This window comes from Globicephala melas, chromosome 12 (assembly GCF_963455315.2).
Source record: "Globicephala melas chromosome 12, mGloMel1.2, whole genome shotgun sequence".
Taxonomy (NCBI): Eukaryota; Metazoa; Chordata; class Mammalia; order Artiodactyla; family Delphinidae; genus Globicephala; species Globicephala melas.
Genome location: NC_083325.1, coordinates 33,814,785 through 33,832,538, shown reverse-complemented (window position 1 = coordinate 33,832,538; position 17,754 = coordinate 33,814,785). Strand labels below are relative to the sequence as shown.

Here is a 17,754-nt window from a genome sequence, read left to right as displayed (position 1 = left end):
GCTTCCTAGTGTGTGGACACTTTTCCTCCTTCACAGCTCCCTCCCGCTGGTGCAGGACCCGTCCCTATCCTTTTGTCTCTGTTTATTTTTTTTCTTTTGCCCTATCCAGGTACGTGGGGGGTTTCTTGCCTTTTGGGAGGTCAGAGGTCTTCTGCCAGCGTTCAGTAGGTGTTCTGTAGGAGTTGTTCCATGTGTAGATGTATTTCTGGTGTATCTGTGGGGAGGAAGGTGATCTCCGCGTCTTACTCTTCCGCCATCTTCCCCAGTCCCGTTACTTTAACATTACATCTTTTTTTTTTTTTTTACATCTTATTTTTGAACAAAGATACATCCCCAACTTGAACATCTACCTTACTCATTATATGTTATCTCCAGTTACTTTGGGAATGTCTCCAAAAATAAGCCAACCACCAAAGAATAACAAAGTGCCTTCCAAGAGTATAAAAACAAACAAAATACAGGAACAATAACAACAAAAGACCTATCACAGACTGGGAAATTTTTCAAAGTATGAAATCCAACCTCCTTTAAGCACTGATAGCATTGAAATTTGGCAGGAATAAATATTCATGGATATTTGGGAGTCTGTAAAAGACTGATTTTAAAGAATATATATATGTATATTTAAAATATGTATATGTGTATATTAAATATATATGTACACATATGTATACATACATGCATATGTATATTACCTACCCCCTCAAAATATACATATATTTTGACATATATATATAAAATCTACCCCCCAAAATTATATTTAGCTTGGAAATATGATTAATAACAAATCAGGTCAAAATAAAAGCAAAAGTCAGTCATCCTGATTTACTGAAGCATGAAGCAATGATACTGAGGATGAGTCTTGTATTTACCACCTTTGTGATGTATTATAGAAACTGTGCATTAAAGCAAACCAGCCAAATTTGTAATTTAGAGCTCTGGAGGTATTCAATTTTTGTGATTACATAGAGACATACTTTACCAAATGTATGGTACCCATATGCTTCCCTCTATCGAAGCCTGGACCCCACTGGAATTAAGTGCTGAGTCCAGCTCTCTGGCAGAGGTAAAAATTTTTGTTTAGGAAGAAAGTTATAAGCCACTAATATAAAAGAAGCTTTGAGACACTAACTTTTTGTTTGAGATTGATATAACCTATCCTCACAAACAACTCCACGTTTACATCATGATTCTTCAAAGAATTTTCAAAGGGTTTTCCAATTTAACCTTAAGACATTGAAGTCAAAGTCTTAAAGTACCAATAATAAGAGCACTTGTTTAATATATTCCAGGACAGCAGTAATATCCACCTTTCAAATAAGAAATACTCAGTTGTGAGGGAATGAAATGTCTTACTATACAGCAGTTGGAAAACTACAACCCAGGGGCCAAATCATGCAAACCAGCTACTTTTGTAAGAAAAGCGTGATTGGAACACAGCCACGCCCATTTGTTTATGTTCTGTCTAGGGCTGCTACAAAGGCAGCAGGGAGTAGTTGCAACTGAGATCCTATGACCAGCAAAACCTGAAATATTTACCATCTGGCTCTTTCCAAAAATTTGCCAATGCCTGGACTAGAACATTAATTTTGTTTTCTGATAAAATAGTTCCTATTGTCACTGTTCAATAACAGTGAATTCACAAATATTTTCCCATTCCATTGGCTAGAAAACTAAGTTAGACCCAATGGTGCAAGAAAAGCATTAATGACATCATGTTTCCCAACATAAAGACATTTGAGGCTGGTGATTTATCATCTCAGGCTAGCACTACACCTGCTTGGTCTGGATCCACGCATCTGTATCAGGAACACAGCATGCAATCCACATTTTCTGCCGTTATTATAAGAACGAAGTTTCAGTGTAAAGACTTAATCACATATAGTATTTCTAACGATATATCAGAATCATCAAGTGAATTACAAATAAGACATGATGAACTGGGGGTTAGAATGGGAAGGACATTTCTCACCAGGTGCTAATAATTTGAGGTAGATTTGACTGCAGGCTTACATAAGTTGATAAAGCACTCCCTTAATCAAAGGATAGTTAAAAAGAATATGAAATGAGCTGACACATTTTGACATGATTGCCGATTGCAGAGCAGATACACGTGCACCGCACATTGGAAATGTATTGGAAAGAGTTTCATTCCCTTAAGTTATGGATTTTAAATCAGTTCCTGAGATGAACATTTCAAACATACACACTTACAGTTCTGAAACACTCACCCAAACCTGGAAAATGTGCATGAAAGTCTTTCCCATTCCTTCATATCCCCAATTTGAATTACAATATAAACTATAAAAGAACCAGAAGAAAATATAACTTTTGGTGTGTAGGGTAGGGAAGAATATCTTAACATAAAAGCAAAGGAAGAAAGCATAAAGGAAAGTAGATAGATTTGACACAGAAAACTTTAAAATATCTGTATATCCAAAAGAGTTGTAAAAATGACAAGAGAAAAGAAAAATATATATACTACGAAAGGCTGTATCCTTAATATATTTCAAGTCTTTAACATTTATGAAAAATAAAAAAACAATATTCATTAAATTAACCATTTAACAAACTTTGAGTGAACTGCTGCCCTAATACTGCTTGGGCTCCAGTGGGTGACCTCACTGTTCCAGGACTGACATGTGGCCGGAGACTTGGGACTTGCAGTGCTAAAACCAAGATAGTTCAGGCACATTTGGAGTCAGATAGACTGGACTCAAGTTCTTCTTCCACCATTGAATGACCTTCAACATCGTACTCCACCTTCACAAGTCTGTTTCTTCATTTTAAAATGGGTGCTAACAAGGGTACTTAACTCTTAGACTTGCAAGTGAAGATTAAACAAGATGAAATGTACAAAGCTCACTGACCTGGCTTATAGCACATGCAGTAAATTTTATGATTATCACCATATTATCATCACTGTTTGTCAGTTGTGCAGGTCTGCTAGTTTTTTCTCAATACCTATTCTCTTTTTATTTAAATTGAAGTATAGTTACTTTACAGTGTTGTGTTAGTTTCAAGTGTACAGCAAGGTGATTCAGCGTATATGTATATTCTTTTTCAGATTCTTTCCATTATAGGCTGTTACAAGATATTGAATATAGTTCCCTGTGCTATACAGCAGGTCCTTGTTTACCTATTTTATATATAGTAGTGTGTATATGTTAATCTCAAACTCCTAATTTATCCCTCGCCCCCTTTCCTCTTTAGTAACCATAAATTTGTTTTCTATGTCTGTGAGTCTATTTCTGTTTTGTAAATAAGTTCATTTGTATCATTTTTTTAGATTCTGCATATACGTGATATCATATGATATTTGTCTTTCTATTCTCTTATTCCTGTCTACAGAACCCCAGATTGGGGGAACATTAAACAAATACTGCTGAATTCCTTGATAGAAGTGATCATCTGACCTAGCTCTGGCCACTGGAAAAAAAAAAAAAAAAGAGGAAGTTTTTGGTTGAGACTTCCAAGAAGGCTCCTTAAAATATGTGGATGTGTGAGCAGGGGGTGAGAACAGTCCTAACTGGTAAATACATTTTATCCTTTGCTTTTTCACTCCTTCCTGCCTCAAACAGAGATGCTGGAAGCAAAGCAGCCATCCTGGGACCCCAAGGGTGACAAGAACATGCTAAAGATGATTGGGTGGAAAGAGACAAGGAAGCCATTTCTCCACTGGCATCATGGAGCCACTGTACCCATCCTGGATTTCTGACGTCTGGACTCTTATTGGGTAAGTCTGTGACAAAACTTATTACATCATTATTATTATATAAATATAAACAAGACACCATGTTTAACTGTCATATTGATAATAAAGAGAATAATAGTTAAAACAGCATATTTAGCCATAAACAAAATGTAACAACTATTTTTTCTTTTCTTTTTTTTTTTTGGTTGCATTGGGTCTTCGTTGCTGTGCGTGGGCTTTCTCTAGTTGCGGTGAGCCGGGGCTACTCTTCGTTGCGGTGCGTGGGCTTCTCATTGTGGTGGCTTCTCTTATTGCGGAGCACGGGCTCTAGAGCACAGGCTCCGTAGTTGTGGCTCACAGGCTCTAGAGCACAGGCTAAGTAGTTGTGGCTCACAGGCTCTAGAGCACAGGCTCAGTAGTTGTGGCTCACAGGCTCTAGAGCACAGGCTCAGTAGTTGTGGCTCACAGGCTCTAGAGCACAGGCTCAGTAGTTGTGGTGCATGGGCTTAGTTGCTCCACAGCATGTGGAATCATCCCGGACCAGGGCTCGAACCCGTGTCCCCTGCATTGGTAGGCGGACTCTCAACCACTGCGCCACCAGGGAAGCCCCCACGTCATCATTTTTAATGGCTGCAAAGTATGCAGTTGTTTTTATGTACCGTATGTTTCTCAATAGCTTTTTACTGGTGTACATTTAGTTTGTTTCCATTTTTTTTACATTTATAGATTATGCTGAAATCAACGCCCTGTACATCTCTTTCTTGTAAACTTGCCCAATTATTTCCTCAGGATAAACTTCTAAAGAAAGAGATAATATAAGCCTTTTAATTTATCTGTATTGCAAGATTAGATTCTTTGCCCAGGAATATAATAGTTTTTCATTAAAAATAGGATGAGGTTCAAAGGATGAACTAACGGGAGCAGAGAGGGCTATCAGAAATATGGTTTTTAAAATATTTGCAATTATTCACAAGACTAATATGCTTTTATAAAGGAGTAGTTATCAAAATGTTTTTTTTCAGTATGGAAACTGAGAGCTTCCCTCCTTAAAAAATAGAGTAAAAAAGCCAATTCCAAAAATGTTACTCCAATCAATCCCTGGTAGAGAATCAAAAAGCTTAGGAGGAACACTACCTTCTGAGTTTTAAGTGAACAAGAAGTACATTTTAAATTCAGGTGGGACTTCCCTGGTGGTCCAGTGCTAAAGAATCCGCCTCCCAATGCAGGGGACGCAGGTTCGATCCCTGGTCGGGGAACTAAAATCCCACATGCTGTGGGGCAACTAAGCCCGCACGCCTCAACTAGAGAGTCTGCGTGCCGCTAACTACAGAGCACACACGCTCTGGAGACGGTGCACCACAACTACAGAGCCCATGTGCTCTGGAGCCCCCGGGCCACAACTAGAGAGAAACCGTGCACTGCAACAAAGAGCCAGTGCGCCACAACGAAAGAGCCCGCATGCTGCAACGAAGATCTCGAGTGTCGCAACTAAGACCCGACACAGCCAAAAAATAAAAGTTAAATAAATAAATAAATAAATAAAATACCTTAAAATAAAATAAAATATACTTAAAAAAATAAATTCAGGCTAAGGTAGAGAAATAGATCCCTAGTGTTTCTATAAGTGATCTGCCTCTTCTTGTTAATTAAAACCTAAAATACTCTATCCGGTGTTTTATTAGAATTATGACTCCATGCTACCAAAGGTCCCATAAGATATTTCATTGAAGTTGACATAAACTGGGGTCTTATCCTGCTTAGAATAAAAATTTGGAAAGCAAATTTGGTCAGATTTTCTCTGAATATTGGAGTCTGCATTGAAGAAGCTTTTGAACAATTATATACAGGGCTGAGCAAAGGCTGTTGTTTGCTTATGTGGTAGACTGAGATCAAGAATGTTAATGTTATCTCCAAGAAGACTTTTAAATTTATATCAAAATTGTATAAACAGGGTCACCAGGGCTAAATGGGATGTCAATGACCTATGAAGATCAAAAGGTAAACAAAAGATCTTAAAATAAGCCTGTAACCTGAACACCTCGAGGGTTGTTGTATATTAAAAGGCGGTTGTTTACATAAAGAAAGGGAAAATTACTTAGTGCTAATTCTGTTTGTGACAAGCTCCTTCTTCCTCAATCCATCAGCAGAATGGTGGTGGATGAGGCTTTCACCCTGCCTGTTTTGAAGGGCTGTGAATAAAAACAACTTGAGCTGTCCACTCAGAAGCCTACCCATTTCCTTTATGGGGCTGGTTGCTTCAGGCTAAGTTCTTTCTTCAGGAGAGGTTTGTGGAGATAAGGGAGTAGCTGGGGGACCTGAGTAAGATGAAAGGAGTACAATATGGTTGGCAGGAAGAGATGGGTAGATTCTCTAAGGTACACGCTCAAGGATCTCTTTGAAGCCTAAACTTCCATCTTCAAAAGGAATTTCAGCCAGATGGGGAACAAACGGGAACATGTCTTTGGGTGGATAACCCACAGAGTTTGGGCTCAAGGGTGGAGGAATGATGAGTCCCAAAAAATGTCATGAAAAAGTACAATGAATTAAGAAAAAGAAAGTCGATTTTTGTTATGGGTTAATAGACACATAATTAGGGATCTGAAATGGAGGCAAAGTAAAAACTCACTGGAGTAAACAGTTTTCTTATAAGAAACAAAAGATGAATCAGCCCTCCAAGCCAACCAAGGTATGACTTCAGAGGCAGTAGAGTCTAGTGATTATGTACATGGCTCTGTGGTCACAATACCTAGAATTCGATCCAGGCTCTTCTAGTTACCTTGTGTGACCCAGGAGAAGTAATTTGACCTCTCTGTGCCTTTCCTTATCATTAAAATGCGAGTAATAATGGGAACCCCCTGCCAGGTTTGTTGTAAAGGTTAAATGAGTTACTACATGCAAAGCATTCAAACAGTGCCTGACATGCTGTAAGCGCTCAGTGAACGTTAACCATAAATTATAACATTTGAAGATGCCCTAAGAAGGATAAGAATAGCCTAAAAGGTAATTATTCTGCTGCCTGCCATTCCACTTGAGAGCTTAATTTACGGGTTCTTAATGACTTTCTGACCTTTAAGAGTCACCTTTCAAAATGTAAGTCATCCCCAGGGTCTTACCCAAAGCCATTCTCAATACTCGAGCAGGGATTCATTGACCATGGGTATTGCCTGGATAGGTTAACACTCCAGGAAAGAGGAAGAGGAAGAGGTGCTGGGGCGGCGAGCAAACTTCTAAGACAAACTTAACTTGACTTTTATCATTCACACCAAAGTTAACCCACCAATTACAATTTTGCCAATTGTGAGGAAATTTTTAAGCCTCCGGTGTTTCAGGACAAATCACTAGAGAAAGAATGTGCCCGTATTGTTCTGTGAGAAAACACAGATGGCTAGGATACATTTTCTCACTCCTTGCCTGGACCCTAGGAAGGAAAAAAAAGTGTCTCATTCAAAAGAAGTCATGGAAGGGGAGGGACTCAGGAAAGAATTGTTGAGGTTGTGACGAAGTCCAGGTGAAGGAATTCAGGAGCCTTTGCTTTGGATGAAGGCTCTGGAAGGTCAAGTTAGCCCATGGCTGAAGCTGGCTGGCTAAGCCTGTGCTTGAGGCATCGAAAGACAGGAGAGACAGGAAGGGAAGGACAGACAGACAGACAGACACACTCACACACACAATCGAAGGAGAGGCTAGTTTATAAACATACATCCTATTGAAACACCAAGTTATATTTTATGCCTTAGTTTTCTTTCCTAAGAGCCATCAATGTAATATATTCTGTTTCCACTAACTTAGTTAAATAGAACCATGTAATTAATCCTCTACAGATCCTCTAACCAAATACATTTAAATACTTACTATGTAGCCTAATGCATTTTTCTATTCCAACACAGTGGATTTCTCTTCTGATTAATGATACCCGGAGGATTCTGCACAAGTCTAGCTTTTTGAGCTTAGGCCAATAAACATGGATCAAATGATCTCTAAGGTCCTTTTCAACTCTAAACCTCTTTGATTTAAAAAAAAAATTATACAAACTTTAAAGGTTACTTTCCATTTACACTTACTACAAAACATTGGCTCTATTCCACGTGTTGTACAATACATCCATGAGCCTATCTTACACCTAATAGTTTGTACCTCCCACTCACCCCTCCCCATATTGCCCCCCCATTGGTAGCCATTAGTTTGTTCTCTATATCTGTGAGCCTGCTTCTTTTTGTTATATTCACTAGTTTGTTGTATTTTTTAGGTTCCACATATACATGATATCATAGAGTATCTCTGTCTGACTTACTTCATTTAGTGTAATGCCCTCCAAGTCCAAGTATTTTTGTTTCTGAAATACATATATCAGAGAAGGGCATTAGAATTTTCTCAGTGTTTGGTTTCTCCTGTGGTGTTGATCTGATCTGCACTGCAAGGTTTGTTCCGTGGACCAAGACATGCATCTTTCAAGTCGCACACTGCTTTTCAGAAGAGCAATGTCTTTATTTCAAAGAGAAAATGAAGATATACTTACTTGTACTCATATAAGAGAGACCAGGTCATTTTTCATTAACAAACTTCCCTCAATTTTTTAAAATAAATTTATTTATTTTATTTATTTATTTTTGGCTGTGTTGGGTCTTTGATGCTGCAGGTGGGCTTTCTCTAGTTGTGGCGAACGGGGGCTACTCTTTGTTGCAGTGCACGGGCTTCTCTTTGCAGTGGCTTCTCTAGTTGAGGAGCACAGGCTCTAGGCCTGCGGGCTTCAGTAGTTGTGGTGTGAGGGCTTCAGTAACTGTGGCACGCAGGCTCAGTAGTTGTGGCTCACGGGCTTAGTTGCTCCTCAGCATGTGAGATCTTCCTGGATCAGGGATTGAACCCATGTCCCCTGCATTGGCAGGCAGATTCTTAACCACTGCGCCACCAGGGAAGTCCAACAAACTTCCCAAATTTTAAAGGTTTATAATAATGAGTTTATTTTTTGCTCTTATGACATGGCCATCGTGGGCTGGCTGTGGGCTCCACTCCACCCGCAACTTCTCATGTCAGGATCTGGGCTGATGGAGTAGCCGCGCTCTCAAACATTGCAGGGTTTCATGGCAGAAGGAAAGCGCTCTGGCAGATCTTGCACCAGCAATTAAATGTTCCAGCCTGGAAGCGACGCAAGCCATTTTTGCTTACAATTCATTAGACAGAATCAATCATGCAGTGTCACCCAGTCACAAGTGGTCCTGGTGTGTGTAATTCCTCCATGGGCTCCCAAGACAAGGAACTTCAACTATGCTATGCAGAGATTAATGGGTTAGATTACTATAAAAAATTCAAATAATAGGAAAGTATGTCACTCAGTAATATCCAAGAGATAACTGCTATTAACAAGTTGTCGGTGTGTATTTTCTAGTGTCTTATAGAAATATACATATGTGCACACACATATGCACATGATTTAATTTAAAAGTATCCCATTAGAAATACCATTTCTGTAATCTGCTTCCCTTCCACCCTTAGCCATATAGCAAGGTCATATTTCTCCATGTCAAGACATTTAATCCTACCTCATCTCTTTTCACTGATGCATACTATTCCACCTTACAGATGGACCATGTCTTGTTTAATTAACTCCCTATAATGAACGATTAGGTTCTTTCTAATTTTTGATATTATTAAACATTTTGCAATCAATATTCTTAAACCTACCTCTTAGCCAGAAATAAATGTTTGTGACTGAATGAAGTTGACAAAAAAAATGGAGAAGGATAACCAATCACCAGTGATTTAAGATTCCAAACACATGGCGAGTGAAGAAGAAAATATTCAAATCCTTTTCACCTGATTCAGAATATTTCAATGGCAGTAAAGGTGTAGGAATTCCTAACTATGTTAATGTAGCAGGTCATTCACATGAGCATCTCTAGAACTCCTTTAAACTCTTGGATTCCTGTTCAAGTAAAACATTTTCTTGATTATAAAATTTAACATCCCCACTCCGAGCCTTTGGAAATAAGGTATATCACAGTATTATTGCACTGAGAAGTCTGAATCTCCTGAAAAGTGAACATGATGGTACTATGACCCCTCATTTATTTTTATCTTCAGTTCCAATTCTTTCACCTTATATATAGAATGACTAGTGATTTAAGTGAGAAACCTGAATCTAAGATAGTCAGGGTTTTAGCAGTTTAAACCAGTCACGAGGACGTTAGCTTGAAAAGCTCTGTGACTCTGACCGTGGAGGTGTTTATAGTCTTAGGAGGAGACTGGCTTTGTCAGCTCTGAGTTTTGATGGGTTAAGTAGTTTGTAGTTGATTGTCGGGGTGTGGGGGGAGGTTACTGTGGAAGATAAATGAGTTCCTCAATGTCTGAACTTGCTCCCCGGGCTCCTCAACTCATCTCAGCTCTTTCTGGGGTTCTCACCATGAGACAGCATCACAACTGGAGCCCTGCAGGAAAAATAAAAACCCGAACCAGCCAAAATATGGGGGAGGGCTTAAGTAGCTTTAGCAAATTCTAATCAGGGGAAAAAGTGGAGGGGGGAGTGTTAAAGATAGGCTGGTACATCCTTCTTCATATGAGCTTTAGAAGAACTCATGAAAGACAACTGAAAGCAACCAGAAAAAATGTCGTCGTCTTCATGCTGATCTATTTCCTTTTCAATTCAAGCTGTATATAGTATGCATAGCATATTTTTAAAATCTACTTTATTTCAGCAATTTTATTTATATAGTTGATTTCTTAGCTTCTGTGTGTGTGTGTTTGATATATATATATATATAGAGAGAGAGAGAGAGAGAGAGATAGAATAAGGGGGAAGGTAAATGATATAATCAAGAATTATATCAAATTATTATTTCTGATTTTGGAGTATAGAGTAGGGGTGTATTAGCCCAGGATGCATAACAAAATACCATCGACTGGGTGGCTTAGACAATAGAAATTTATTTTTCACAGCTCTGAAGGCTGGGAAGTCCAAGATCAAGGTGTCAGCAAGGTGAGTTTCATTCTAAGGCCTCTTCTCTTGGCTTGTAGGAGGCTGCCATCTTGCTCACATGACCTTTTTTTTTGTAACAGAAAGAGAGAGAGAGGGCTCTCTCTAGTGTCACTTCTTGTAAGGCCACTAATCCCATCATGAAGACCCCACACTCATGACCTCATCTAACCCTAATAACCTCCCAAAGGTCCCATCTCCAGATACCAGCGCATTGGGGATTACAGTGTCAACATATGAATTTGGAAGGGACACAAACCTTCAGTTCATAATGAGGGGTGTTAAATTCTTCACTTGCTATTCAGTCCCCAAGAAGTTCCTAGAAAACTGAAGTTTTAAAAAAATGTCTATTTGGTTAATTTCTAATCTAAAAACCACCACTCTAAAAATGATGCACACACAAACATTTATCACTGTCCCTTTTACCTCACACTGGGCAGAACTTCCTTGCCTCCATTCTTACCCTCATCCTTCACATAAAATCTTTGCAGATTTGTTGGGTTTTTTTCAATGCTGGATTCAGGTGAAGATTAAAGGAAGAAGTAATGAGAAGCAGTGAAAAGCACATTTGAGATGCTGTACCAACCCCTAGATACCCTTCTGTTTGTCAATTCCCCTACTACCTCTACTATCCAAATCTTTAGGTTGACTTCATTTTGTTATCTACCTGAAACTCCACAATTAAAGGACCATTTGGACTAATAAGAAGTAGCTTTTAAAATGCAAATATTTGTGTGTGTGTGTGTGTGTGTTTAGGAGAATGCCATGTTAACAGACTATTAATTATTCTGACGATGGCGGGGTACTGGTCAACCCAAGTCCTTTCCTTGCTGGCAGGCGGCTGAAGCTAACTCTACTGAGACCATACTTCTATGGTTTGTTTGAATGGGAGGAGACGGAACGTGGAGTAGTAGACGTGGGGAGAGGTCAGAATATGGTGCCAATGTGTTCTCGCCGGTACATGTGGAACCTTGAGAGGTGCTTGTTCCATTAATGGGCACTCTAAATATTTGTTGGATGAGTGACACGAAGAACGACTATTGAAGTATCCTTGTAGAGCCCACTAGAAGGTGGTTTTTGAGTCTTGTAAAAGTGTGCTGACATAGCATAACAACTTCCTCTCACCTTTGCCAAGATTTCCTGAGTAGGACTCCTTGTTTTTCTTCCTTTTCATCTTTGTCAGTCTTTGCTGGCCTTGATCTTGGAGGTTGTCTGATCTGTTGCTCTCACTGTAAGTAAACCGTTCACTCCCTGTAACTTGCACTTGCAAATGAAGAACGGCAGCCTCTTTCAGGAAAAGGATGGAATTTTAGGAATATAGGGAAGGCAACTACGGCTTGATTCCTGGAATCTTACATAGATCTCCATTCCTTAGCTCAAGGTTTCATCATATTTGGTAATACAGCAAAACAGCACTGGACACTTGGGCTCTAGCATTTGCTTTGTCCTAAATAACTAAGTGACATAGTGCCAAGTACTTCCTGTACCTTGCTTTTCTTAGAATTCTCCATTAGTCCCTTTAGAACTGAGCACAGTGCTTTCTGTACAAAGCAAATGTTCAGAACCTTGAATTATCTTTATGTAGAAAGGTTTCAAGTGATGTCATTCCACTAGATTTACTAGGAACATTAGTAACAATGTTATATTACTTATTTTGGAAGTAAGAGCTTCAAGGCAAATATGAGTAGCCTATTTCTACTGTGTCTCTCTTGAAGTTTGATGACCCATTTAATTAGAATGATTACAAGTATGCATGGAAAGGAAGTTAAGCTGCTGGAAGAACTAATGATTTTGGTCAAACAAGGAGTTGTTTGCAACCTTCCTCGACAGAGAGAAGCAGGATTGGGGAGTGTTCCATTCTTACCAGCAATGTCTCCACATTCTGATGATTTTGTGATGGAGAAAGTGATTCAACCTCTCAGGGTGCCAGTGTCCTCATCAGTAAATGACAGGTTTGGACTGGATGATCTCTAAAGCCAAATAGACAGTTAATCATTTTTTTCTTTCCTTGAACTTATTCATTTATTCGGAAACAATTCATTGAGGCATACCATGTGCTCTGCATGTGGTACTGGGGATACGGCAGTGAGCAAAATGGACAAACATGCCTGTCCTGTGGAGTTTACATTCTAGATGGAGAAAGACACGCAATAAACCAGTCAATTAATCAAAAATATAATTAAGTACACATATATGTATATTTCAGAGGGTGGGAAGTGCAGTAGAGGGAGAAATATGAAAAGAAGGGGAAAGGGAAATTCTAAGGCAGAGTGACCTTAAAATGATGTGGTCCAGAAAGCCATCTAGATGTGAATACTTCAGGGGGATGGAGTTGGACTTACCTAAGGAAATCCCGTGTAACTCTCTTGGAGACCATATTTTCCATGGAAAGTTTTTCTTAGCCAAACACATCTCTGACTTGATTTCATGTATCTATTTATCTTTCATGTACCATTTGAAAACTTGAATTATAATTTATCCACAATAAAAAATGCACAGCCTTAAAGGTCGGTTTGATGAATACTGACAGTCACAGTTACCTGCATAATGACTAGAAAAAACAAGGTATAGAACATTCCTATCATTCCGAAAGTTCCATCATTCCTCCTTCCAGTCAACTACTCGCCCCCTCCCACCCACGTAAAGCAATTTCTGACATGTATAATCAAAGGTAGTTTTGCCTGTCCTCAGACTTCATGTAAATGGAAGCATAGAGTATATAGTTTTGCTTTCTCTCTTCTTTGTGTCTGCATGATTTTGAGGTTCACCCGTGATGCTTTGTGTAACAGTATTTTGAACCTTTTTATTGCTGAGTAGTATTCCATTGTGTAGATTTACTTGGTTTTTAAATAGGGGCTTTGCATGAATGAGAGCCTTTTTTTCCAAATATGGATCAGAATCTTGCCACCGAAAGGGAAAATGTAGAACTAAAGGATGGAACGATCTGCATGGCAACCTCACAGCTGGATCACCCATCACATTTCTCCTGTTTTAACGATGTACCTTTAACTAGTGTCAGTGGGTTTCTCCCTCCCTCTGAGTGTCAACAGGAGGCTCCACCCTTGTCAGTGTCTTGGTCTTACCCTCCAGGCACCTGGCTATTTCAGGCTCTCACTCTTGGGGGCCAGACCCACCAGGTCTTTCCTATCACCGCCAATCCACTTTCTTAGACGTGTGATCCACCAGCCGCTTCCTTTGCCCAGGCACCTCTACATGCTGCAGGGTGGAGCTGCAGTCCCAGGTCCTTGGCCGTAGGTACCTGGCACCAAGGTACCAGAGAAGAGATTTCACCTGGGCGCCTCCTTTAGCTCATGGCTGTTTTCTCATCATCCCACTTGCTGCTTGGATTGTCAAGACAGGCAGAGTGGGATATCTGAGGCTAGCAGGGAGGGAAACTGCTCATCTTGGGGCTTGTCTTTGAGAAGCAGCTGATATTCCTTTTGATCAATTACTGAACACTGAACAGAGCAAGGCTGGGTGGCCTGAGGAAGTGTGTACGATGTGAAAAAGGCATGCTCTATGGGTGTCTGGAGGATACGTAACTTCAAATGCACAATTTTAACAAAGTGATAAAATAAAAGATTTTTCTAGAGAAACATACTGCATTCTGAAGGGTGACTTGGCATGGTCAAGTCCAGTTAGCTGCTGCATGGCCTCTTGCAGCTATTACTCTGCATTCCTGAGGCAGTGAAGAAGGCCATTACCGCCAGAGAGAGGCCTGGGATTAGCCAGGTGAACTTGGCTATCACCACCTGTCTTACGCTCCGTTCATTAGTTTCTTTAACAGTTTGCCTCAGCTATTTACACAGATAGGATTCCTGTCCAGCAGGGAGGAAAGTGTCAGGGTAAGCAAGCCATGGTCTGGAGCCGGAGGGTTAGTTTTATCCGACCATTCTTTTCTTCCCCATGATACAAAGGTTCTTTCTCCTCTTTTGAAAATCAGGCTTTCAATGGATGACTCCATTGTGGTACATTCCTATAGTAAAATAATATGTGACAATGAAAAGTGAGTAACCTAGAGCATGTATCAAAGTGAATATATCCCAAGAAGTATGGAGTTAAAAAAGCCCACAAATTATACATGTACAATAGGATACTACTTATGCAAAGTGTTAAATATGCAAAATGATCCTGTATATCGTCTAGGGAAATTTACATTTGTATAAGAGTATAAAAATACGCTCTAGGACGATAACCTCCAAATTCAGAAGCAGGGTTCCCTCTGGTGGGTGTTTGGACAGGAATGCATTTGGGAGGGGTACACAAGGAACTACAACTATGCTTGTACTAGTTAATTTTTTAAGCTCGGTGGTGACCCCCATATTCTATTCAACATAGAATAGAATTCAACATATTCTATATTGTTATTCATCCTTTTTTGTGTATTGAAACATTTTATAATAAATAAACAAAAATTAGTCATTACAATAAGATTATAATTGGTTTTTATTCTCTATATCATTAAACTTCTAATATTCATTCATTTTCACCAGTTGCCAAATTACAGATTTTGGCTGAGAAATGAAGTTTAGGGGGGTGTTTTTTGATTTCAAAACTTGTAAGTGTTGATGAATTTTTCTTAGAAAGCAGGTTTACTTTCTGAAACAAGTACATGGTATTATGTCAGCCTAATTAATGATGTGGAACACAGGATTTTGAATAAATGCCGCTATAACCCTTTTTTTCAAAAAATTCTATAATTTATACATTAATTGATGAAGTATTTATTAAGACTACCATGTTATTGCACTGGGGTAAGTATCATGGTGGGTGGAGATGGAAAAAAATTTACGTAACAAAATGTAGAACACAAAATGAAAAGTAGAAGAATTTTAGCCAGTTTCCAAAGAGGAAATGCATCAAAGTACGATGTGCGTAAACCCACTGGGAGCAGCTGTACTAGAATGAATGAATGTGGTTTGCTGAGCTATTTCAGCCCTGTCCCAGCCTGGAATGGGGTGGCAGGAGCTGGACTTGGGTCAGGGCCTTCAGTAGCTGAGATCAAACCTCTCAAACTCCATCCAGGCCCATGTGCATCCTTTCCTGGATTCCCAATGTTATGAATCCAGGATTCATAAGGATCCCCTCCCCCTCTCCCCAGCCTGTTCCAGAGCTGTGGGTAATGCTGACATCTGGCACGCATGAGAATGCAAGGGGCACCTTATGAAAATGGAGATGTAAAGCCAGAAGAAGAGAAATGATGCAATTTCTTTCCCAGCTAAGGAGAAGGATAGCAGGAATGAATGAGGTCTGGGAAGAAATTTATATTAGGGGATAAACAAATGAGTTTTGTGCCCACCCCTTTCAGTCTCCTCAATGCCATGTTCATTTCTCTTTTTTGATTACCAGGTAGTGCTGTCCTCAGTCTCTTGGGACATACTTCTTTCTGGATCTGGCACAAACTACCCCTCAGGGCTTAAAGACATGCAGATGACAAATGATCAAGGTATGCATGTCTTAATCAAGCTGCCGTATTCGCCCATCTAAAGAGCTGTTTAAAAAACACATCTAGCAGGTCTCAGCCTCCAATATTCACATCTTATTTACTCCAACTTTCACTTTTGAAAAATCTAAAGACATTCTCATGCAGGCTGTGACCAAAGGAAAGGGCAAGCTAAAATTCCCTCTGCAAGGGAAGGACATTTCTTTATTTGAAATTTACTTGCTGATTTTATTAGCTGCTGTCCTGACCTTTCAGCCAACTTAAGGACTGTTTACGTTAACACTGAAAATGTAAACTTGCATGGCCAGAGTGTTTTTCTAAATGATGCTCTTTAGATAGTTTTTCATTTGTTGGATGATAACGACTATTTTCTCTTTTGACTTTAAAGCTGAAGGAAAGTACTGTGGCACAGCTTCCTTCTCTGTTTACAGACCGAGCACCTGCCACATGCCCAGCCCTGGGCTGGGTTCTTTCTACCCAATCCTATCCCTTTGCCCAGAGACCAGAGTCACATTTCAGAAATATTATTTCCACCTCGTACACTGTTGGTGGGAATGTAAATTGGTGCAGTCACTATGGAAAACCGTGTGAAGTTTTCTCAAAAAACTAAAAATAGAATTACCATATGACTCAGCAGCTCCATCCTGGGTATATATTTGAAAAAAAACAAAAACACTAATTCAAAAAGATACATGCACCCCAGTTTTCCTAGAAGCGTTATTTACAATTGCAAAGCTATGGAAGCAAACTATGTGTCCATCAACAGATGAATGGATAAAGATGATGTGATATATAAAGATAAAGATGATATGATATGATATATACATATATATATATACACACACACACACAAAATGGAATACTACTCATAAAAAAGAATGAAAACTTGCCATTTGCAGCAACAGGGATGGACTTGGAGGGCATTATGCAAGTGAAATAAGTCAGACAGAGAAAGACAAATACTGTATGATATGACTTAATGTAGAATCTAAAAAATACAACAAACTAGTGAATATAACAAAAAAGAAGCATACTCACAGATATAGAAAACAAACTAGTGGTTACCAGTGGGGAGGGGGGCAACATAGGGGTAGGGGAGTGGGAGTTACAAACTATTGGGTGTAAGATAGGCTATAAGGATGTATTGTACAACATGAGAAATATAGCCAATATTTTGTAATAACTGTAAACGAAGTTTAAATTTTAAAAGTTGTATAAAGATAAAAAAAAAATTATTTCCACATGTCTACAGATAGAAGAGACCAGATATTAGAGAGTATCTCAGCACAAAACAAAGCAGTTTTGACCCTGGTATTCTAGAAGATTCCACATGTTTTACTTTTGCTGATATTCCTTCAGGAAAAGTAATTTCATAGTGAAATGCTACAGATATAGGATGGGACACCACAAGTAGAAGATGAACAAAAAGGCTTACCTAGTAAATTTCTAAGTAAGCCCCTCTAGAAGTGCTCTGGGTGGGGAACACTTCATGGAATTTCTCTGCCAAATTGACCCCCTCCCCTGGAAATCACCGTGGGGGGTCCTTTCCCACGCTGGACTCCTGAGAAATGCAAAGCAGCTGATCCTCTTAAACCAAAGTTTGGGAGCTCTCACTTAGAAAGAGGTGCATGAAACAAAATGAAGTACGTATTT

General features: G+C 39.3%; 1 long non-coding RNA gene across 2 annotated transcripts in view; it reads left to right on the top strand.

Annotated features, from left to right (window-relative positions):
* The window catches only part of LOC115864199 (uncharacterized), a 108,342-nt gene that overhangs the window by 36,274 nt on the left and 54,314 nt on the right, over positions 1-17,754 (top strand). For both annotated transcript variants that reach the window (XR_011377905.1, XR_011377906.1), the window contains 2 exons: positions 3,582-3,736; positions 16,008-16,104. This is a non-coding gene — a long non-coding RNA (uncharacterized lncRNA). The remainder of the gene's footprint in view (positions 1-3,581; positions 3,737-16,007; positions 16,105-17,754) is intronic.